The sequence below is a fragment of the Armigeres subalbatus genome, chromosome 3 (genome assembly GCF_024139115.2).
Source record: "Armigeres subalbatus isolate Guangzhou_Male chromosome 3, GZ_Asu_2, whole genome shotgun sequence".
Taxonomy (NCBI): Eukaryota; Metazoa; Arthropoda; class Insecta; order Diptera; family Culicidae; genus Armigeres; species Armigeres subalbatus.
This window is the reverse complement of record NC_085141.1, coordinates 138,331,676-138,356,625: the sequence shown is the minus strand read 5'-3', so window position 1 is coordinate 138,356,625 and position 24,950 is coordinate 138,331,676. Positions and strand designations below refer to the sequence as shown.

General features: G+C 40.5%; 1 protein-coding gene across 6 annotated transcripts in view; it reads right to left on the bottom strand.

Annotated features, from left to right (window-relative positions):
- Positions 1-24,950, bottom strand: part of LOC134220983 (uncharacterized) — a 284,593-nt gene that overhangs the window by 21,413 nt on the left and 238,230 nt on the right. For all 6 annotated transcript variants that reach the window (XM_062700152.1, XM_062700156.1, XM_062700154.1 and 3 more), the window contains one exon: positions 12,181-12,334. The gene's annotated coding sequence lies outside the window, so the exon portion shown is untranslated. The remainder of the gene's footprint in view (positions 1-12,180; positions 12,335-24,950) is intronic.

Here is a 24,950-nt window from a genome sequence, read left to right as displayed (position 1 = left end):
TGTGTAGGAGCCAGATAATACTAAATACTCATCCTACTTGGTTGGCATTGTACAAAAACATATATTAGAGAGTTAGTTCTGAGAATGTATTGCGAGAGTTCGGCTACATGCCCGGTGCTGTGAATTTGGTTTCATCAGTACCCGGCTAAGCTGCGGAGGACGACGGAGGTCCTTCGTAGCTTAGTAGGAAAAAAACACCTGTCTAGCGTACTGGTTTCGTGGGATCAAACCCCATCGAAGTTCTGTAAATCAATCTCCGTAATGGAGGCAGTTATCGAAGAATAAACAAGTTTTGTGACCCCATCTTGGTATATGTTTGTATTCCAAGTAGTTCTTGTTGTTGTCTTGAGCTCCAGATAGTCTATGAAATAGAGTCAAGGTCGATAGATCAACCTCCTTAATGAAGGCAGTTATTTGAAAATAAACAAGTTGTGAGACCCCTTCTTGGTATATGGTTGTATTTTAAGTAGTTATTTCCATTGTCGTTGGCTCCGTACCAAGGCAAAATACGTGAATGGAATCCGTATTTTTTTGTCGAAGAGACTTACAAACTTATTAACAGGTATTCATAAATGATTCATAATAAGCTACAGGCAGTGAAGGGTTAGGCAAAATCAGGGGTAGACAAAATCTAGGAGTGACAAAATCGGGTCAACCTCATCTGAGTGAATGTACGCATTCCTAGTACAGTAGCCGTTCGATAACTGCAACATGTTTACTTTTCAGTTATCGAATGCCGTTCGATAACTGCAACGCACTCTAGACGTCAAACGGTTGTCAATCGACGTCAGATGCAATAAAAGTGCATCTAAATGTGCAGCGCAATGCAGCTGTCATTGAGTCTGACATCGGTTTGAAGTTTAGCGGTCCGATAACTGTAAAACGGTTGCAACTATCGAATTGCAGTTTAAAAGCATTGCAGTTAAATGACTTGCAGTTATCGAACATCTGTTGTAGTTTTGTTTTTGCCATGGTACTAGGTAGTCTATGAACTCCATATAGGAATGATCTGCAGATCAACCCACGAACGGAAGGCTATTGGTATATGTTTGCATTTCAAGTAGTTCAAGTTGTTGTCATTAGCTCTGGGCAGTTATTGAAGAATAATCAAGATGTGAAACCTCATCTTGATATATTAGCATTCCAAGTAGTTATTGTTGTCTTGTTGTTGTTGGTTCCAGGTAGTATACAAACTTCATTCATATCCCTAATATGAAGTTGTCTATTCTTTGGAAATGCAAAATGTAAATAAATTGGAACGATACAACTTCACGCCGAGAACGCGAGGGAAAAAACGGGCTAATATCGCAAAGATCATGTACCATATTAAAATTAGATTGAGGACACTCCTCACGGAATCCAAGTTTCAAAGTGCTCGCGTTTTCGGAGGCACACCAATCGATACGGAGGCGGCGCACAACTGTCATTTTTGTTGATTTAGCTTTGCTGCGTCGTAGCATGCGTGAAATAATAAAAATGACAGTTGTGCGTTACTTCCGTATCGAGTGGTGTGCCCCCGAAACGCGAGCACTTTGAAACTTGGATTCCGTAAGGAGTGACTTTAAAGACCCTCTAGATATTCGTGTAAGCCTAGAAGTCTTACTCCATAAATTTCAAGGATGACCATTAGCATATGACATGAACGCTTTTTATTCTAGAACCCCAAAGGCATGTACCAAATTTAAAACAGGCTCTGGTGTAGATCCTAATGCCTTACTCCAGGGTTTGACCATGAACATTTGAAATGGGTGCATTCTATTCTACGTACCATAAAAGGCATGTATAACTATTCAAATAGGCCGAAAGAGCTCTGGTTACGCGTGAAGTTCCTGAGGATTGTTCAAGTGCAATGAAAGCGGTATATTCTATGTACCACAAAGGGCATATGCCACTTTTGAAACAATCCAAAAGGTATCTGGTTACGTGTGAAGATTCTGAGGCCTATTCTAACATTTTCTTGGAAGACCATAAACATATGCAATGGACGTATTCTTTTCTATGTACCACAAAGGGTATGTACCACTTTTGAAACAAGCCAAAAGATCTCTGGGTTTTCTTGGATTACCATGAACCTATGCAATGGACGCAATCTATTCTATGTATCACAAAGGGCATGTAACACTTTTGAAAAAATCTGATAGATCTTTGGTTACGCGTGTAGATCTTAAGCAGGGATTGAACTTATCATTTCATTATCATTTAGTATTCAGCTAATAACTCATTTCAGAGGCGGAATTCCGAAAAGTGTTGTATCGCGAAGCGCTGATTTCCCTCTACAACTTTGACTAAGGGTACATTGGTCTATGTCAAATATCAACCGCGGGAAACGCTAGTATCACTTTATATACTAAATGATAATAACACTTATTATCATTTAGTATTTTGAGTGATCCTAGCTTTTTACGCTGTTAATATTTGACATAGAGCAATGTACCCTTAGACAAAGTTGTAGAGGGGAATCAGCGCTAGAAGTCCGCCATACAACACTTTTCGGAATTCCGCCTCTGGAATGAGTTATTGGCTGAATACTAAATGATAATGAAATGATAAGTTCAATCCCTGATCTTAAGGCCTTTTCCAGGGTTTTCTTGGAGGACCATGAACATATGCAATAAAGTCGTTCTATTATATGTACCACAAAGGGCATGTACCAGTTTTGAAACAATCTAAAAGATCTCTGGTTACGCGTGTAGACCTGAAGGCCTTTTCCAGGGTTTTCTTGGACGACCATGAACATATGCAATGAAGGCGCCAGAGGACTTATCCGAGAGATTTCTTCGATAGCGCAAAACATATGTAGTGATCACATTTGATTTCAAGATGCGCAAAAAGCGTGTACCAGTTTTGAGACAAGTCCATAGACCCATGGTTATGAGTGTAGACCTTAAGGCCTTACTCCAGAGATTTCTTGGATGACTCGGAACATATACTGTGAACGCATTCTATGCTAAGTACCACAAAGAGCATGTACCGTATTTGAATTTGCATAATAGGCCTTTGGTTACGCGAGTAGATCTTTAGGCTTTACTCCAGAGATTTCTCGGATGACTAAGACCTCATTTCAGGGATTTTTGCATTACCCGAAGCATATACTGTGAACACCTTCAATTCTAGAAGCGCAAAGAGCTTGTAGCATATTTGAAACTGGTTGGATGGCCTTTTATTACGTGTGTAGACTCTTAAGCCTTACTTCAAAGATTTCTTGTATAACCATGGGCATAAGCTGTAAACCTTGACAATGGGCAAAAAGTATATGAGTTTCTGTTTCCAAAACTGTCAAAATTATCCAAATCGGTTGAAAATTGTTGAAGTTATGAGAATATCAATTTAGTGGAACACGGGTACCCTGTCGGCCATCCACGTGTGTTTTTTTTGTTGGCCGCATAAGGGTTAAAAAAAAATTGCTATGTTCTTCCAAGCAGCACAGAAGCTTCTTTTCAAGATACTCGGAAGCCTCCTTTCAAGAGCTTCGGAAGACTGCTTTCAAGAGGTTGGGAAGAATTCTTTTCAAAAGGCTCGAAAGCCTCCTTTCAAGAGGCCCGGAAGCCTGCTTTCAAGAGGCCCGGAAGCCTGCTTTCAAGAGGCCCGGAAGCCTGCTTTCAAGAGGCCCGGAAGCCTGCTTTCAAGATGCCCGGAAGCCTCCTTTCAAAAGACCCGGAAGCATTCTTTCAAGAGGCCCAGAAGCCTTCTTTCAAGAGGCCCGGCAGCCTCCTTTCAAGAGGCCCGGACGCCTCCTTCCAAGAGGCCCGGAGGCCTCCTTTCAAGAGGCCCGGAGGCCTCCTTTCAAGAGGCCCGGAGGCCTCCTTTCAAGAGGCCCGGAGGCCTCCTTTCAAGAGGCCCGGAGGCCTCCTTTCAAGAGACCCGGAAGCCTCCTTTCAAGAGGCCCGGAAGCCTCCTTTCAAGAGGCCCGGAAACCTCCTTTCAAGAGACCCGGAAGCCTCCTTTCAAGAGGCCCGGAATCCTCCGTTCAAGACGCCCAGAAGCCTCCTTTTCAAGAGACCCGGAAGCCTCCTTTCAAGAGGCCCTGAAGCCTCTTTTCAAGAGGCCCGGAAGCCTCTTTCAAGAGGCCCGGAAGCCTCTTTTCAAGAGGCCCTGAAGCCTCCTTTCAAGAGGCCCGGAAGCCTCCTTTCAAGAGGCCTGGAGGTCTCCTTTCAAGAGGCCCGCAAGCCTCCTTTTAAGAGGCCCGGAAGCCTCCTTTCAGGAGGCCCGGAAGCCTTCTTTCCAGAGGCCCGGAAGCCTCCTTTCAAGAGACCCGGAAGCTTCCTTTCAAGAGGCCAGGAAGCCTCCTTTCAAGATACTCGGAAGCCTCCTTTTAAGAGGCTGGGAAGCCTCCTTTCAAGAAGGTCGGAATTCTTCTTTCAAGAGGATTGAAAGCGTATTTTCAAGTGTCTCAGAAGCGTCCTTGCAGCATTCTAAGAAGCTCCCTTTTAAGTGGCTCAAAAGTCGCCATTAACGAGGCTCAGAAGCCTTCCATCAAAAGGCTCAGAGGCCTTTTACCAAGAGGCGCGGAAGCCAACTTTCAAGAGATTCTTTTGAAAATTCAAAGAAACAATTCTAAGAAAATTTTGAAAATTTCTTTGGGAATTCCTTCACGAATTCTTTTAAAAATTTCTTCAAAGATTCTTCTAGAAATTTCCTTAAAGAATTTCTGAAGGTATTTCTAAATTTATTTGCGAAGGATTTTTGAAGAAATTCCTTCGGGACAGAGAAAAATTCACGTATAATGATGGATCGACTGAAATCCCGATGCTTAAGAAATTCTTCCTGAAATACATTTGGAAATGCCTCCAGGAATTTCTCCTAAAATTTCTCCAGTAAATCCTCCAAAAATAATCTCGGGAACTCCTCCAGGAATAATTTAGAAAATTCTCCATGTAGTTCATTTGGATATTCCTCCAGGAATTCTTTCGTAAAACCTTTATATATTTCTCCAGAAATTCCAATGTAAGAATCCTTCCAAAATTCATGCAGGAATTATTCCGGAAATTATGTTGAAAACATTCATCCGGTAAATTATGGAAGAATGATATAAGGGAAAAAAAAGGATTTTTTGGAGGAGTTTCTAACAGGAATTTCTAAGGATTTCCTGAATAAACTTCGTAATGAATTTCTAAAGTATTCTCGAAATAAAATCTAAAATAATTTCCAATTGAAATTTACGAATGATTCTTCAAAGGACCCAGCAACTCCTATCCCTACCTCCCCGCGGTGCTGGCCGGGATACGAGCAACCTTAGGGAAGATCGGGTAACCAACCCCGGTGGGAACTATGGTCGTATGCTGACAGGGAAGGGGGTTTGCTCCTTCCGGAGGTGCAAATCTTATTGAGCGTCTGTTCTCCATGTCAGGATCGGCTCACAACAGCGTCTGTTCTCCATGTTAGGGCGGCTGATCATCGTTCGAGTGCCAGCGAGGGACTGTAAGTGAAACTGTGCACCATGGTCCTCCGGAAATTTAGGGGGTTTGGTGTCAGGCCCTGCAAGCCAGCCTTTAAAAATCATAAGCAACGAACAATCAACAAGAGAGTACGGACCGGAACCATAGGCGAAGACCACTGCGACGAAAAGGGACTAGCGATTGGAAACTCGGTTCGTGGAACTGCAAATCTCTCAACTTCATCGGGAGCACACGCATACTCGGCGATGTGCTCAAGGACCGTGGATTCGGCATCGTAGCGCTGCAGGAGGTTTGTTGGAAGGGATCAATGGTGCGAACGTTTAGAGGTAATCATACCATCTACCAGAGTTGCGGCAACACACACGAGCTGGGAACAGCTTTCATAGTGATGGGCGATATGCAAAGGCGCGTGATCGGGTGGTGGCCGATCAATGAAAGAATGTGCAGGTTGAGGATCAAAGGCCGGTTCTTCAACTTCAGCATAATCAACGTCCATAGCCGGAAGCACTGATGATAATAAGGACGCATTCTACGCGCAGCTGGAACGTGAGTACGACAGCTGCCCAAGCCACGACGTCAAAATCATCATAGGAGATTTGAACGCTCAGGTTGGCCAAGAGGAGGAGTTTAGACCGACTATTGGAAAGTTTAGCGCTCACCAGCTGACGAACGAAAACGGCCTACGACTAATTGATTTCGCCGCCTGCAAGAATATGGCCATTCGCAGCACCTACTTCCAACACAGCCTCCCGTATCGGTATACCTGGAGATCACCACTGCAGACAGAATCACAAATCGACCACGTTCTGATTGATGGACGGCACTTCTCCGACATTATCGACGTCAGGACATATCGTGGCGCTAACATCGACTCTGACCACTATCTGGTGATGGTTAAACTGCGCCCAAAACTATCCGTCATCAACAATGTTCGGTACCGACGACCGCCGCAGTACGACCTAGAGCGACTGAAGCAACCTGATGTCGCCACTGCATACGCGCAGCATCTCGAGGCAGCGTTGCCGGAAGAGGGTGAGCTCGATGGAGCCCTCTTGAGGACTGCTGGAATACAGTCAGCAGCCATTAACGACGCAGCGGAGAACAACGTCGGGTATATGGGTCGAAGTCGACGGAACGATTGGTTCGACGAAGAGTGCAGACAGATTCTGGAGGAGAAGGACGCAGCGCGGGCGGTCGCGCTGCAGCAAGGTACCCGGCAGAACGTGGAACGTTATAGAGCGGAGACAGCAGACCCGCCTTTTTCAGGAGAAGAAACGCCGCCTGGAAGAAGCGGAGTGCGAGGAGATGGAACAGCTGTGCCGTTCTCAAGATACACGCAAATTCTATCAGAAGCTCAATGCATCCCGCAGAGGCTTCGTGCCGCGAGCCGAAATGTGCCGGGATAAGGATGGGAGCATCTTGACGGACAAACGTGTGGTGATCGAAAGGTGGAAGCAGCACTACGAGGAACATCTGAATGGCGCTGAGAGTACAGGCAGTGAAAGTCAAGGCAGCGGAGGAGATGACTACGTCAGTTCAGCGGACGATGGAAGCCAACCAGCCCCCACCTTGAGGGAAGTTAAGGATGCCATTCAACAGCTAAAGACCAACAAAGCCGCTGGTAAGGATGGTATCGGAGCTGAGCTCATCAAGATGGGCCCGGAAAAGCTGGCCACTTACCTGCACAAACTGATAATCAGAATCTGGGAAACCGAACAGCTACCGGAGGAGTGGAAGGAAAGGGGTTATATGCCCCATCTACAAGAAAGGCGACAAACTGGAGTGTGAGAACTTTCGAGCGATCACCATCCTTAATGCCGCCTACAAAGTGATATCCCAGATCATCTTCCGTCGTCTGTCACCATTAGTAAACGAGTTTGTGGGAAGTTATCAAGCCGGCTTCGTTGACGGCCGCTCGACAACGGACCAGATCTTTACTGTACGGCAAATCCTTCATAAATGCCGTGAATACCAGGTCTCAACGCACCATCTGTTCGTTGATTTCAAGGCGGCATACGACAGTATAGACCGCGTAGAGCTATGGAAAATTATGGACGAAAACAGCTTCCTGGGAAGCTTACCAGACTGATCAAAGCAACGGTGGATGGTGTGCAAAACTATGTGAAGATTCCGGGAGAACTCTCGTTTCGTTCGAATCGCGCCGGGGACTAAGACAAGGTGATGGACTTTCGTGCCTGTTGTTCAACATTGCGCTAGAAGGTGTCATGCGGAGAGCCGGGTGTAACAGCCGGGGCACGATTTTCAACAGATCCAGTCAATTTATTTGCTTCGCGGATGACATGGACATTGTCGGCCGAACATTTGCAAAGGTGGCAGAACTGTACACCCGCCTGAAACGTGAAGCAACAAAAGTTGGACTGGTGGTGAATGCGTCAAAGACAAAGTACATGCTTGTGGGCGGAACCGAGCGCGACAGGTGCCGCCTGGGAAGCAGTGTTACGATAGACGGGGATACCTTCGAGGTGGTCGAGGAATTCGTCTACCTCGGATCCTTGCTAACGGCTGACAACAACGTTAGTCGTGAAATACGAAGGCGCATCATCTGTGGAAGTCGGGCCTACTACGGGCTCCAGAAGAAACTGCGGTCGAAAAAGATTCGCCACCGCACCAAATGTGTCATGTACAAGACGTTAATAAGACCGGTTGTCCTCTACGGACATGAAACATGGACAATGCACGAGGAGGACTTGCAAGCACTCGGAGTATTCGAGAGACGGGTGCTTAGGACCATCTTTGGCGGTGTGCAAGAAGACGGTGTGTGGCGGCGAAGAATGAACCATGAGCTCGCCCAACTCTACGGCGAACCCAGTATCCAGAAGGTAGCTAAAGCCGGAAGGGTACGATGGGCAGGACATGTTGCAAGAATGCCGGACAGCAACCCTGCAAAGATGGTGTTCGCTTCCGATCCGGCAGGTACGAGACGGCGTGGAGCGCAGCGAGCGAGATGGGCAGACCAGGTGCAGAACGACTTGGCGAGCGTGGGGCGTATCCGAGGATGGAGAGATGCGGCCTCGATTCAGTGTTATCTGTTTAGATGTTAACTAAATAAATGAAAAAATAAATGAATGAATCTTCAAAGGAATTCTAAAGGATTTTCTGAAGAGATTCCCGAAAGAATGCGCGAAGAAAATTACAAAGGTCTAAAAGAATTTCTGTTAGAATTTCATTGCAAATAAACCCAAAGGAATAACCGGATGAATACCTAAAAGAATTCTCAAAATCATGGAGGAAGTTCCGAAGGAATTCCTGAGAGAAATTTCGAAGGAATTTCAAAAATTTCTTCCTGGAGTTTCCGAAGCGATTTCTCGAGTACTGGCAGAGTTCTTAAAATTTATTCCGAAGGAACTTCTAGAAGAAACTAAAACAATTTCCGTAGGTGTTGTAGGTACTGAAAACATCCTAAAAGAAGGATCTTTCAAAATTTTCTTATAATTTCTTTTTTAAATTTTCGAAGGAATATTATGAGGAATATCCAAAGAAATTTCTGGATTAATTTCCGATGCAATTTTCGGAGGATTTTCAAAAGAAATCCCCAGACAGTCCGAAAGAATTCTCCCAGTCAACATTTTGGTAAGGTACACTGGGGGAAGTGGAAAAAGGGGGTAAGTGTAAAAATCGACTAGAAAAATTTCAATTGTACAGACTTTACAGTTTTTACCACACCATAACATTGTTATACTTACACTAACACAGTTTGCGCTGGAGCTGCCATTTTAGGTTTCTCGAGAAGTTGATTTTTGCATTCATAATATCAATTCTTATTTGCATAAATGGTTCCTTTTTCCGGTTATTTTGCACCACAGATGACCATTATAATACAATTAAAATAATCACATTTAATTTGTAGTGGTTTGTACCAAGAGAGCAAATAATTTAAAAATTTTACACTTACCCCTGGTATCGAACACTGCGGGGAAAGTGGATAATGTTCTGATCACGCGAATTTCTCCTTCTCTTCATAATTTATTTCGATAACTATGAATCTTAATATGTTCCTTGTTTGTTATCATTGTGATTACAGTGGTGATTGGACTAACATACATAAGAAAACGCCTGATTAATCCACTTATCGGTATTGATGCCTTTAACATGTTTTATATATGAAAAAAAATGTACGAGAAAGATTAAATAGCACTGATAGGTAAATATATTCCATAATACATATTCATTTATAGTCATAACAAGTTTCGCCGTTGATTGCAATTTGTTGCGAACATATCGGGTAGGGACAAATGCATGAAAATAAGTGATAATTTTGTACGTGTATTGCGCACACACATACATACAAACACACACACAGACATCATATCAATTCGATAAGTTTATAACACTGTAAGTCCCATTCTCCCTCAAAAAAGTTCATTTTTGGGGCGAACATACAGATTTTACGTACACTTAGTGTTCGAGAAGGCACAACCAGCCCTCCCCTAGCTATTTCAAGAATTCCTTGGGGACCTATTCCTTTAATCCAATGAAATTATTCAACAAGAGATATCAGTGCAATTACCGTCTTGGTTTTAATCATATGTCACTACTCATCACGATTGAAGGTCAAGATAACTTGGGTTTTCCACTTACCCCATTCCACTAGGGTAAGTGGAAAAATAACTCCCAAATTTCAAATATATTTTTATAAATTTCAAGCGGCTAAAATGGTATGAATTACCGCACAGTTGGTGCAAAATGGACTGTTTTTGGGAGCCCATAATGATTGGAATCATTTATATCATTTAAATTGGTTTTACAATAATTTGAACTTGAACTATCGATTTTTCCTTTTCCACTTCCCCCAGTGTACCTTACCTATATCTCTTGATATAGGCTATTATATAAGAACCAACTTAATCGTATATAATGCATAGATTGGCTATATACGTACCAAAGTGGAGGCGATATAGGTACATACGAGTTTTATTATACGATTTTTCCAGACATCATGAGAACAGTATTACGATTATACATAAAAATATGAAAAATAAAAAAAAATCTTACCAGCACCAAGTCTCGAACACGCGATATTTGGATTTGCAGGCGGATACTCTACCACTACATCATACTGCACATCTTGTACTGATTCGGATTTTTGTCCAACATAAACTACACAATTTATATCTCATCAACTGCTTGAAACTTCAACAAGCCGTTTGGACTGAAGTGGTTTCGATTGTATTACGATTCACATAGACATTCATTCGCACTCATATAGGATATTGCAAGGAGTATAAGTTAATATGAGTTTTTATTCGCCCGATTACGATTGATTTTCACTACGGTAAAAATTATCGTATACGATGCATTCAATACAACATCCTTTGACAATAATCTGACAAAGTTTGATATACAAAGCGATTCAGATTTTTGATGGACGCAAATGCGACTTTATTTGCTCTTTGTTATACGATATGTGGTTTACTGGGCTTGGAGAAATGTACAAAAACAAATCTTGCAGAAATTTAAGAATGTCGGAAATTCCTAAAGATTTTTTTTTTTTTTTAGAAATTTTCATTGGGAAATTCTTCCGAAATACCTATGGAAAGCCCTTCGGGAATTCTACAAGGAACATCTACGGAAATTGTTTCAGGAATACCTTCGGAAATTGTTTTACGAGAAATTCTTGGAAAGTTCAAATTATTTTGGGGAATACCTTGCAAAATTTCTTCGAAAATTCCTCCAGAAATTTCCTCTAAAATGCTCGGAATCTAGAGATTCCTTTGCAAACTCTTTTAGGATTATTTTCCGAAATTATTTTAGAAATTCCTTCGGTAATTCTTTTTGAAATTTGTTAATTCCATTGGAATTTTTGAACTTGAATTGAATTTGAATAAGAAATAAGAAAGCCCTTCATTTTTTTTAATGATTTTCATCAGCAACTTTTCCAGGACTCTCTCAAACAAATTCTTCCAGTAATTCCTTAAGAAATCCCTTTCGAAACTCTAGGAAGAAACTCTTGGAATTCCTTCGAGATTCCTCTTAGGAATATCTTCATAGTTTCACCCAGGAATTCTTGAGAAAATCAATTAAAAAATCTCTCTGGAAATTTAATTAGAAGAAGCAATTCCGAAGGAATATCCAGATGATTAGGACCGAAAACTATATAAAAGTTCATTCAAACATCGTACAATCTTCTGTGAAATTGTTCTGTATCATGCCAGCTGCCCTTTTTTTTAAATTCTGAGCAATCAGAAGCAATTTCCAGATCGAATGAGTGACGGAGGTGTGTTTTCCTATATATTTTGGGTGTAATCCCCATACAAACTTCAAATCAAACGCGACAGCTTATGCAACAAGCGATTGACCTGAAATTTTGAGAGATTGATTTTCTCACCCAAAGACACAATCCTGGAGGGTGCCCCGCGGAATTCAACTACATTTTGTTTCCTGGGCCAGTCTAATGTAGAGCCATCAAAGAAGAAGATCCGGATGAATTTACAAAGGCCTCAGAGGATTTTCCGAAAGAATCCCTGAAGAAAATTCTTGGAATGGAAAGCATTTCATGAATGAATTCTCAAACAAATCTCCAAAGCCTCAGCTTAACTCCGCCACTGATTATAAAATTTGGAGGAAAATCACTTTTAGAGCAATTTTGGCGTATGTAATTAAATTTCAGAGAAAATATCCAATTTAATGGGTCACGTGCCCCATCGTGTCCCAGCTTAGCACCGCCAGTGAGCACCGCACTTTTACACTAGGTTTTGTCGGATATTAAAAATATTACAGCGTATTACAAACATTAGGAAATTACCTATCTTATGAATAAACTCACCTCCTGCTTGGAGAGTACGTTCCGTTTCCTCTGCGTCTGTTTAGAATATAGGGCTGGCAAGTAGAAGTCACCAGTTGTGTAATGCTGCTTACGTTTCGTTGAAAAGGCGTCCATGCGGTTTTATCCGATTCTTACCCGCAACAATGCAATGAATCTGGAAAAGGGCACAACATAGGGAGAAACAATTAATAAATTATTACAACAGCAATAAACAATAACAAACGAACAGTTCACTTGAGATATATTGGGAAATTAATAAAATTACTCAATTGACATTTTGTACACAATCATCATCACTGTCGCGTCCCAGTCGTCGTTATCGCTGCTGCATCGATCTTCCGCCTTCGCAATCGATGTCAATCAAGTTATGTCGTGCGATACAACTGGGAGATGTGTCTTTTAGATCAATTGTTTAATTATCGCAATCAACGAAAGCGATGACTGAGACGTTGAGACTGTTTACATATCCAATTGACCGCTATCATCGTCAAAGCTACACTGTGGCTCCTAGCTACCTACAAACACGGTTCGATCGAGCCGACATTGTTCGTGAAATACTTTCAGTTATTGAAAGCACCTCGCAATGTCATCCACAGCCCCCGGTGCACAATGCGGTTTAGTGTGAGAAAGATGTTTATCGTGCCGTGGTAAGCCACCCCACCCTATCTTGGGATACAAATGTCTGGAGGGTACAACTGTGACACAGTTTTCCCCCTTTTCGTAAAGCAGCAGACTCTAGAGTGTAGTGGATGCTCGGCTTGGCCTTCATATCAACAATGCAGCCTAATGCTGTGTTCTTACACCTTCTAGCAACATTGTACGCACATTAAAGGCATCTATAAATAGCTCGACTATGGCTGGGTAAAACACGTCACATGTGTGTTGTGCATTTTCTGTGCATCGCTATGGACTAAAATGGAAAGGTGCAGAAACAGAAAATGTGTTTGAAAATTTGTTAATATTTGACTAAAATTCACAATTGAAAACAAGTTATGAAAAGGTTTCCCCGAACACAAAAGCTTGGACTTGGGAGGATACAGGATGCAAGACTGTTGAACATCAGAGAAACAATGTTTCGGATAGTAACATAATGACAGATACCAACCACATTGAGAGAACGGCACCTGATAAAAAGACATATTAATCTTATCGCGGTATAGACAAACGAGGTACAGATTTTATCGTTCTTTTCTTTTAAGTATTAGTACTTACTGCTCTAAAAATACTATGATAAGAGCTGTCTTTTTACTCATGGAACTGTAACTGATATGGAAAGTTTTCCATGCATCGTTCCCTGGTTCAACAATCCTATGTTTTTACTTATTTCCTTTGTTTATTATCTAATACATGCATTCATCTTTTGGACTAGGTGTTTCGTGTTTGATCAACACCATCATCTTTATTTGCTATTTCTAGGTTGGAACTAGGTACAAATCTTTTAACTTCAACTAAACCTGATCTAATCAATAATAAGGGTACAAGAAGCTGATTGCATCATAGAAGAATGCCATGATTTTTGTCTAAAATTGAAAACTGTTTTATTGAACATTTGTTCCAGCGTCTCAATATAGGGTATTCTTGATTAACAATCCTAATATTCCACTTTTTATTACACATTAAACAACATAAATAAATTCTGAGAAAACAACAGAGAAAGTCAAGCCATTCAGCTTTACTGCTACCTAGTTCATAACCAAACGGAATTCTCAAGGAGCTGTGCAATAGTTTCACGTTATCGAAAGGAAAAAAAAAGTTCTCCCAAGTACACTGAATATTACAAACTACTTCAGAGCTCGTTCCTTGCAACGCGGAAGGACATCCAATATTTATTTGGCCTATTTTACCATCTCCAGCGCCGTTAGTGACCAGTGCTGTGGAGCGAGCATCCAAGTGTGCAATGAGGCATTATCCAAGCCCGGTGCACCGCAATGGAGCCCAGCAAGGTCCCGAATGCTGTTGATTTAGGTCATGTACAAAGTGCACAGTGCAGAAAGTGTGACCCAGCGGATCGCCCTTAAAGAACGTAAAGAAGGAAAGCACAGAATATTCATATTTCATTAATAGCTCCGTCTTGATTTTGATAATCATCTTCGCACTGATTATTCAGAACAAGACGTTGCCGACATTCTTGCCCGCTGACTACGTAAGTCCACTGTCACGTAAAATTTTCACAGTTTGAAAACACGTGGTAATAACTTGTTCTTGATATATTGAAGATTGTCACTGGAAGTAAAGTTGATCATTTACTCCAACAGTACTAAGTGGATCATTACTTTTAAAAAAGTTCTTCACTGTTTCGGAATCCAAAGACTGTGACACGAATATGTAAATGGAGAACCTAAATCAGAAAAGCAGACAAATAACTACCCATTGGATTACGCTATTGATGGATGACGCTTGAGTTATCGCTGCTTACGATAACTACCTCAGAAAGGGCATTCGTGATGAGGCCGGAACGAACAGATTTTATGGAAGGACATTATTCTCATCTCGGATTGGTTTATGTATTTGGTGGGAAGTTATATCATGGTTATAAATAATGTTTGCCTTTTCGCAGATAGTGGTAACGATTATAATACAGGCTATTGTAAATATTGAAAATAACGAGATTGTACTTCTCGATATGGTTTGTTCCTATTTAGGTCCAAACTTTATATAAGATAGCTCATATAGCAGAGCTCTTTAGGACAACGAAATTAGATAATTTACAACAGGCAGAGAAAAACTGTCATAAATTTAGCACAGTTGGGCACAGATAGTATTTTTAAGCCTTAATAATGTTAATTTTGTTATTCAGACCAGCTCTTCACTCGTCATAAAGGTCGAGAGCCAGAGGAGAGAAGTTTCAACTGAAGGTAGAAGTTCCCAAAGGGCCACCCTTAGACTCAATCCAAGGGGCTCTTCAAATACAAAATTAGAGATTTATATTCTACTTAATAAGCTACACATTGAACACAGATAGAAGAGGTCTCCCTTGGGATGATCCCAGAGCAGTCGAGCATTATGTAGGGTGAATGATTAATTTGAAATTCAAAACTCACACTTTAAAAGACTTTTGTAATTGTTGAAAATTTGTAAATTGTTGACTTCGAATAGTGTTTTTTTTTTTTACAAATTTTATTTGCTAATAATGTAATACATGTATTCTTCACTTAGAGCATCTTTTCCGTGTTTTCTTAACATTATCAGCCTTATTTGCTATGATTCATGATTCATTCTGTTTAAAATTATCTTTTCAAACAGTTTGCTTATTAAAGAAAGCAAACTGATTAGGGATAACTAGAAGCCCGAATTTTTGTCCGGCTTCAAAATAAGAACAACATTGGCTTTTTTCCATTTATCTGGGAAGTATGTCAATTGAAAATATTTATTAAATAAATCGACCAAAAAGGATAAAGAGCTCTCAGGAAGTTTTTTGATAAGTATGTAGAAAATACCATCATCACCCGGGGCTTTCATATTTTTAATTTGCCTAGTAAAAGATCTCATTTCATCCAAATTAGTTCCCAACGAAGGGTCAAGAACATTATCTTGATTGAGACTGTCTTCGAAGCTCCGTATAACCTGATCCTCAATTGGACTAGTGAGACCTAGACTAAAATTATGGGCACTCTCAAACTGCTGAACAGGTTTTTGAGCCTTTTCACAATTTGTTAATAAAATTTTATATCCCTCTTCAAGCGCTGGAATTGGCTTTTGAGGTTTTTTAAGAATTTTTGTCAATTTCCAAAAAGGTTTCGAACTGGGATCCAACTTTGAGAGATTATTCTCAAAGTTGGTATTTCTCAGAATAGCGAAACGTTTTTTTAATTTTATTTTGCAAATCCCGCCAAATAACGCGAGTTCTTTGGTATTACCTTTGCCTCACATTTTTAAGACGGATCAGTAGCTGAAGATCGTCGTCAATAATAATGGAGTTGAATTTAATTTCACATTTAGGAATTGCAATGCCCCTGGCTTCGACAATTAAATTTGTCAAAGATACGAGAGCATTATCGATATCGCTTTTGGTATCGAGAGGAATATTAACATCAAAATACGTTTTATATAAATCCCAATCAGCTCTATGATAATTAAAAGTAGAGCTGATTGGATTATTAATGGCTTCTTGTGAGATTTCAAACGTCACAGGTAGGAATGAATCGATACTAGTAAATACGAATAAATACCTTCGACGGGGGTGACAATGGGTCACTGTTTCAACTACTTAGAATGCTTGTAGAATGGATTGAATGTATCTGAGTGCAAGAAGAATAAAATGTACGAGACCTTTTGAACGATTTTGCTCTACAACCACCAGGCTGTTGGTGAGAGCGATGACCTATTCTCACCCCAGACCCATTGTCACCCCCGGTGGCGGTACTCGATACTTTTGATTTGATACCAAGTAGAGGAAACCGGGCCTGGTTGGCCGAGTTTTGCTTTCGGAATGTTTGTACCAATTCTGGCGTGACTTTTCAGGAAACGGTATTCACAAATTGAGGAAGGAGTTGTAACAGAACAAATGCGGCGGAAAAATTCGGCCCCAGGGCTGGGGTAGGTTGACCGAGTTTGTTAAAATAAGTGAATCATATCAAATCAATCAGTGGGCAAGGTTTAGAAGTGGGAAAAATGTAGTGCTTATAGTTTTGTAATATTTGGGCACGTAGAAAAATCTTAACTCTTTACTTTTTAGTCTATTTAAGACATTTTTAGTGAACTTTTTACAACTCTCGCTACTTTCATTTTCTCTGCCAGAGCATACTTACATTTGATATAATTTTCTTGAGCATTTTCTCTTTTTTCAATGCTGCTTTTATTGGGGAATCGGTAAAAAATTGTGTCGATTGGTATATTGGTTTTCAAACTCGGCAAAACAGACCACACAAAAGTCGGCCAACCTACCCCACGAGATGTTTTCGAGAACAATCACAATTTACAAACACAAAAGTGAGGTTACCCTTGAAACATTTATACCATTTTGTAGGATAGTTAATACCCTCTCCAGCGTACCACGTTTTTAGAAATCTGATGAATATTGATTCGTGATACAAATACGACATGACCTCAACATAAAATTACTCTTTCGCACCAAAATAGCAAAAAAACACGGCCCTGAGCAAACGGAAACACTAAAATACCTGAAATTACATCCGTACATGGGCAATCTAATACCCCACCCAAATAATTATAAAGAGCTTCAAATGCGCCTCAAAACACAAAAGCCACTCGGTCAACCTGCCCCTTCGGCCAACCAACCCCGATCTCCCCTACTTTTGGAATCTATACTTTGATATCCGATACCAAGTAAGTATCGAATTAAAGTACTTGAATAAATCGAGTACCCGATTTAAAGTCTATTAAATCTAGTAAACCTTAATAGAAACATTCGTATTTTCTTTGAAATAATCTTCATTTTGCAGCCCAATCTTCTAAGTGTTAGTATTTAATTCGAATAAAAAATACCAAGTATTCATTTTCTCCCGCTCAACACTTATGCTAATCGCGGTATATTATTAGTGAAATTCACAAACGTGAACTAGGCTTTATTTTATAGATTTCTTATGATTCACTTAAAATTGAGGATCGTAAATGTGGCCTATCCTCAATCCTACAGTGACCAGGCGTCACGTATTATGCGGGACAGTTCCTGACAGTGATTTCGAGAGACTATGGATAATCTATAGAAAATCCATAGAAAATCAAAATGCATTTGAATAACCTCAAGGGTCTGGATAATAAGAAAATATTGAAAATTAGCTTCACCGTCTTCATCCAATGGTTTTCCAGACCGAACACTTACATAAGATAAAGGACATCGGAAAATACCCAATAGATCAGTAAAACGGCGCCGCAAACCGCACGGCCACGAGAACAAGATTGTAAAACATTTCTTTCAAAAATATTAAGAAAATATAAAGTAATCGTTTCTAAGAAAACGAGTAGTTGGCATCATTCTTTTGAAACGATTTGATTAAAATTTTAATACATTATTATTAATACTTAAATGGATACTCATAATATATAACTCAATAAATAAATTGCTAGTTGATTACGACTGTGAAATTTGTAACTTAATTTCCGGATTGGCTTTCAGTCACGGGTAATAGCGTTGACAGTTTTACTTCATCGCCGACGTTTCGATCCGGGATGGGATCTTCTTCAGGGCCTGTGGTTTTATTATGACAAAATTTTAAATTAACAAACTCAATCTACAATCTTTCTCACAAACTTACTCGATGGCAGTCAATTTGTTAAATACCGCTACTTTCTTACGGAGATTTCTCGCTTAACTTTTCAAAAGGACCTAAGTAACATTTTATTCATGAATTTATTTGAGTATTGCAATCGAAAGCTTTCATGTTTTTATGTTGATTGCGCCATTCAAATTAATTCATGAAAAAAATGTTACTTAGGTCCTTTTGAAAAGTTAAGCGAGATTTGTCCTGTTTGGTTTCACGTATAATGTTTCTGGCCTCACTGTAGGAATAATAACTATTGCAATAAAATGTTTAGTCTGACTAAAACTGCCTTACTTGACAAAAATATAGATCACTTTTTAAATTTGTTCACTATCTATCACCCATTATAGTGGTTATTTTGCAGCCGGAGGATGGGCGATTACTGTGGGTTATGTGTATTGGGTGGTGGACGGGTAGCTGGATATGATGATTGACTGGGGTAATCATGGTCGGCAGGTTGTGTACTACAAAAACGGGTTGACGACGAAATCCTCTCTTCTCTCATGTGTTGGATTGTAGCGAGAAGATTGGCGTACGCACAGCTGAGATTATCGGTGTCTGTCCGACGATTGACGGTGTTGGGTGTAGTAGCAATGTGGCTCATCTCCAACACTTGCAAAGCTTGCTGTTTATAGGTGATGTCCACGATGGACGGGTTGTTGATATTGAAGCGGTGTTGTTTTGAACAGAAACTATCAGTACTTAACAATTTCATTGACCGAGTTCACTCTTTGAGCACAGTTAAGTCCAAAGAACATCAACATCATTACCTTCGCAAGAATGATTACCCCAGCGCTCTGATCAATAGAATGCTACACCAATCACCCCATCAAAACCCGATCCAAAAATTCGGCGATTTCACAACATCAAAACAAGTTATCGATTTGCTCACAAGCTTTGCTCGGGTTGCTGTCAGATCATACAATTTAGAAATCTACAGCAAAATGAGATTAAAATATGTAATCAATCATGATGATTCATATTTGAAAACAAATTATGATTTCAATTTGATGTCAAAATCAAAATATGTTTTCTATATGCTCTCATTATGTTTTAGACTTTGCTCGGCAAGTAGATCAACCTGAGTTATCAAAATTAAGCGATTTCACAAAAACAAAATTAGTTCTCACTTTGCTCTCAAGTTTTGCTCGGATAACGGAGAAAGTGCTCCAACTAATTGCACACAACGCGGGACCGTCACTAGCTCGATGTTAAACACAGCTACCAAAAAGACCAGCAGCTGCAGCTCGACGCCTTTATTATGAGCAGCAAGAACAATATCAGCAAGGAGATGAAGCCAAACCTGCTGAAGTTTCGGCAGTCCGTTCAGGCCGCGCAGATGGAACAATACCATAACGCTTGATGGAAAGAGGAGCGGGAGGCAAAATAAAGCGATGGCGTAGGAGTCACTATGGGCTTCACCATAAGTGACAGGGCTGACAAGGCTACAGCACGCTCTAAGAAGAGGACAATGCAGCCTTCTGACGACATGCACGCACAATCTCCAATGGCAATGGTGGGGGCCTGCAGTTCTAATAATCAGAACGGCAGAACGGCATAGACGACCAAACTTGCCAAACAAGGAGGGTGGAGAACAGAGACGGCGTTATGGTCATCCATGTTAAACACAATAATGGTGGCACACTCATGACGGATAAAGATAAGTACGGAGATCCAGGTGTATAATGCAGAGAAACTATCGGCATTGGGGGCTCATGTCCGCAGTACGCACGACAATGACAACTGGTATGTAGTAAGCTGGTGGAGTTTTAGACGATTGTCCGGTATCCAGGAGGTAGTTCCAACGCTTGCGAAGTGTGCAGTCACATAATGGGCAATGTAGTGGGGCAGCCACCACACAACTACTAGAGGACAAATTCTATACCCAACAGAAACTGTATAATAACATGGCATATACAATTTTGGAAGATTTCAATACAATCGTTGTAACAATTTTGTATTATTTATATAGTATCTGTATATAAAGTTTACATTTTTTGTATTAAAACCTTGCAGAATTCAGAAAAATATATTAAGCTCTTTTAGTGGAATGTATTCAACCGTCTAAGACGAATTAAGTACTGTCCATTTAATTCCACCAGTCGAGTCAAGTACGAGACACTGAAGACGACCACACAGTTGTGGTCGAAATACGTATCTGCAAAGATAACGAAAATTAACTGGTGGAATTAAATGGACAGTACTTAATTCGTCTTAGACGCTTGCAGAATTGTATATGCCAAGTTTTTATAAAATAATTGAACAACTTGTTTTTTGGGTGAATTAGAAGTTCTAGACAAACTGGACGTGGTTTTCATGTGGAGTCGATTATTGACTACACTAGAGAAGCACTAGCTGCAATTCCCCCCGAACGGTTTCTAGAGACTAAACAGGATCATTGAGGTACTGATACCTCAACAAGCCACGAGTTCCGAGCCTCCAGCACCCCAAGAGGAGGCTGAAAGCACGGCAGCGACAGTTGTACCGAGGAAAGACCTGCTAGAGATGGCTAAAACCGTAGTAAAGCACAGTACTGAAGGCCGCAATCAATGCAGTCCCTGATATGTTCAGGACGGCGATGTAGCGATGCCACGACGAGTGCGATTTCCCGGACAGGGGAAAAGGCAGAGGCTCGTTATACTGCCTAAACCGGGAAAACCATACGATTGACCGACACGACGGAAAATTTGCCCGACAGAGTAATCCTCAACAAGCTAACTTCGTAAAAAGAGGGATAGCCTGTCGAACGATCAGTATGGTTTCGGCAAGGGGGGGTCCACTGTGGACGCCATCAAAACTGTGATAAGCACGATGGAGGTGACGATCCGACGCAAGAGGAGAGGCAAGATGAATACACCACTAGGTGTTCCAATCTGCCAAATTCACAATTCAGCCATCTTGGATTTTAGTATAGGAGAGTAAGCGGGGTTTTTTTTCGTTTTGCAATGATTTCCTAGACTAGATGGTTTAGGGACTCAATTTTGAGCGCTGCTATCTTACCCGCGGAGTCCGAGAGAACGAGGATCAGCACCTCTGATGGATATGTATTAGCTATGAAAATGCGGTTTTTTTTAACTAATTTCTAGAAAAGTTGCTTCCGCTGCATACAGTTTAGCCTCAATGTTATTCTTCAAAAACTGATATTGGTGTAGAGGACTTAATACGATGAATTCCTGAATTATCACAACTTATTGCCCAAGCTCGAAAAATGGATTAGGATAGGGCTCGGTTTTGGAGATTTTTCACCATAAAACGATACGCAAAAGTGATCTACCAACTTTACGGAATATTTTGTATTTAGGTACTTGGAGTGTAAGAAAATGACAGACCCTCTATGATCATAAAGTTTCATAAGTAATAATCTCTATATATAAAAATGAGTTTGCATTACCTTTGAGACATCATAACTCACGAACGGATGGACGGTTTCTCACTTTAATTGATTCGTCTTGGGATTCGAAGTGTTTACGTATATTGAATAGCGAAAAAAAATATTGAGGAAGTTGGACAACCTTGCAATGCAACGGACTGATGAGTTGTGGGCAAAAATCATGCTCGCACTGAATTCGATCTAGAGTGCGGCGCTCCAATGAGCTCAACTATTGACAGTTTGAACGCAAAAAATACAAACCTGAGCAAGATCAAAACAGCAACCTATATTAACCTTCACATTTATTATATTCTCGGATAAGTAACTAAATTCGTCGTTAGCTGGTGGTAGTACGCTTTGGGGCACAGCGAAGTGAACTTTAAAATATTTCTGAAGATAATAAAGCACGAATTTATTCAAAAATATTCTTATTTCTGCGTAAAATTAGTATTCTTCCATTAACGGCAGTCATACGTTCTGCTGGCATATTTCAGCGGCTGTTCACCCCCCAAGGTAGAGCGCCGAATTGAATGTTATCGTCAGCGATAGCCTGTTATCAAAATATAACCTACACCAACTCATACACAAAATATTCGTGTATTTGCACAAAAGGTTTTAAGCAGCAGATATCGCGACTGACAGCCCACTCTGTGCAGTGCGTGTGTGAACTGCTTCATCCATCATACAATACGAAACGATTTAGCGAACCACTTCCTAGTCCCGGCATGGTGCTCCGAAGCGAGTCATTGATAAGATGGGATCAGAGGAATCTGACACCAATGCAGTGATAAGCCTATTCTTTCAGACGGAATGCCTGATAGGTCTGTACGTCTGAACCGAAGTGGTCGGCAACAGTGAGCTACTCATTTCCGCAGAAGAGGTGTGGCACGCGGTACATCTTTTCGTCTCACTACATTGTAGCAAGATGCCTCTCGCGGTGAAATTAGAAAACTCGACCACGGCCCCAATGGATCAGAGGTCAACGAACGTCTGTTTTTGCATTCTCAAGATGGTTTTGCAAATTTGAAACTGGAACATACTGGAGATAAAGAACCTTGCCTCGAGCTTACAAAGAAATGACGGCAACAGACGACAGTCGCTGGTTATCATCTTCATTGTGCTCTGAAGCACGTGCGCTGGAATATTTTCGTGGCTCGAGAAAGCTTTTGCAAATATGATTTTTCGACAACCAATGCTTCATTTGTGAATGCTTTTTCAAGATGAAAGCTCGGAGAACCATGCTTGAGCAGATGATTAATTGCCATATTGTGTGAACACATACAAAAATGATAAACGTTCGTGAGAGCAATTTGCCGTATTAAGATAATGTTGAGCAACGCTCAAATTCCTTTTCCAACCTCGTAACGCTGTTTCACTAAAAATTTCTAATTGTTAGTATGGTACAAAACGCTTATGAGAATTGTTCGTACCGGATTAGTCGGTGATGAGTTGAAATTCATTCAGCTAAAGTAACTTTTATAACAATTTGAACATAAAACAAACATAACTATGCAAAAAATCAGTTATCAACTGCAAAAAAAACTTTCTATTCCACCGACGAAGACACTTAACTGACTGTAAAAGATAAGACTGGAGGCTCGATTATCATTGCAAATAACCACAAGGTCTAGGTTAGTAATGACTAAACGGGGCTCCTGTATAAAACATAACATACAAAACTCGCCACATGTCAATATTTTCAACCGGTTTCCCAGCGGAGTGGAACTACGCCAAACAGAAACATTTTAGATAGTGAACTGTCCGCAGCTTAGATTGGTTAATGCTTCAAATGAATCACTTACAAGCTTGAAGCTAGCCACTCCCGTATTTCTATCTGGTGTGAAACACATTTAGTAAGCTCTTTAGTATTTATCCACATATTTGTTAAAAGTAAATAAACATGATCGATTTTTTTAATAGTCAGTCGCAGGATGAGAACATGAACAGAATTTTAAAATGTTGAGGACTTTAATATGAGGCGCTTATGCGTAAAAACGAACAACGTTGAGTGATCAAAAACCTTTTATTGTATATGACTGCGCATTTTAACTTCTATTCTGTAGCCGCTAAGTTGCGGAGGGGAACGGAAATCCTTCGTAGCTTAGTTGGTTGTACCAATCTGAGGGTCGTGGGTTTGAATCCCATCGAAAGAAAGTGATAACTTAAAATACATTTTTCAAATTAAATCTTTCTCGTGCTGTGCATATGCCCATCGAGTTTTTAAACATTGTAGTTAATGGCCATGACCAAGACCGGAAATAGGCAATTAACTTTGATTGAACCGAAAGAAAATATATTAAATGAATGAAATAAAAAAAAGCAAAACAATGCAATGAGCTGGCGCCTTTCTACACATACACCAAAAAATATTAGTGAACCTTTTAGCGGGTTTTGCCGAAAAACAAAAATTGTATTTTGATTCTACCTTCCGAGACCTGTCCCATTCAAAAAATTAAAATATTCAATATGGCGACTAAATAAAAAAAATGCTTACACAGTAAATAGTGAAAAGGGCCGTTTAGTCGAATGCCATTTGGCCGAAGACCATTAGGCCGAAAGTTGTTTGGCCAAATATACCATCTGGCCGAACAGACCATTTGACCGAAAGTCATTTGGCCGATTTGCTATATGACCTAGCCGAATTGCCGATTCGCGGACCCCCCGCAAACTGCGTGGTTGGCGACGTGCAGCCATGGACCGAGCTGAATGGCGACAACTTTTTTGTACTGCAACTTCGACCTTAGTCTGAGTAAATAAACAATAAATTGGTCATTCAAGATTTACATTCTCACGCTTATTAGATTTACATTCAATGCTGTATATAGCTACATCATATATAAAATATTTAAGGAGAATCTATTCCAAATCCCACCAAAACCAAAACCACGTTATATAAATGAACTCGTCAGAAGGTCAGGCTTACTTCCTCGAGGACGAACCAACGAACAGGAAACAACAATACGGATGAATGGTACACTTCTAGAGGCAAAACCGTGCACCACTTTGCCAAAACACGACTTCTCATACAGCCGCATTATAATCCAATTAGCGGCGACTAGCGAGTTAATAATTTTTGCACCGGTGGCAAATTGTACGAGAATCGCGCAATAAATATCACACTCGATTGGCTCACAAAAGGCCGCCCTGAATTGAATCATAATGAAAGCATTATACGTTCG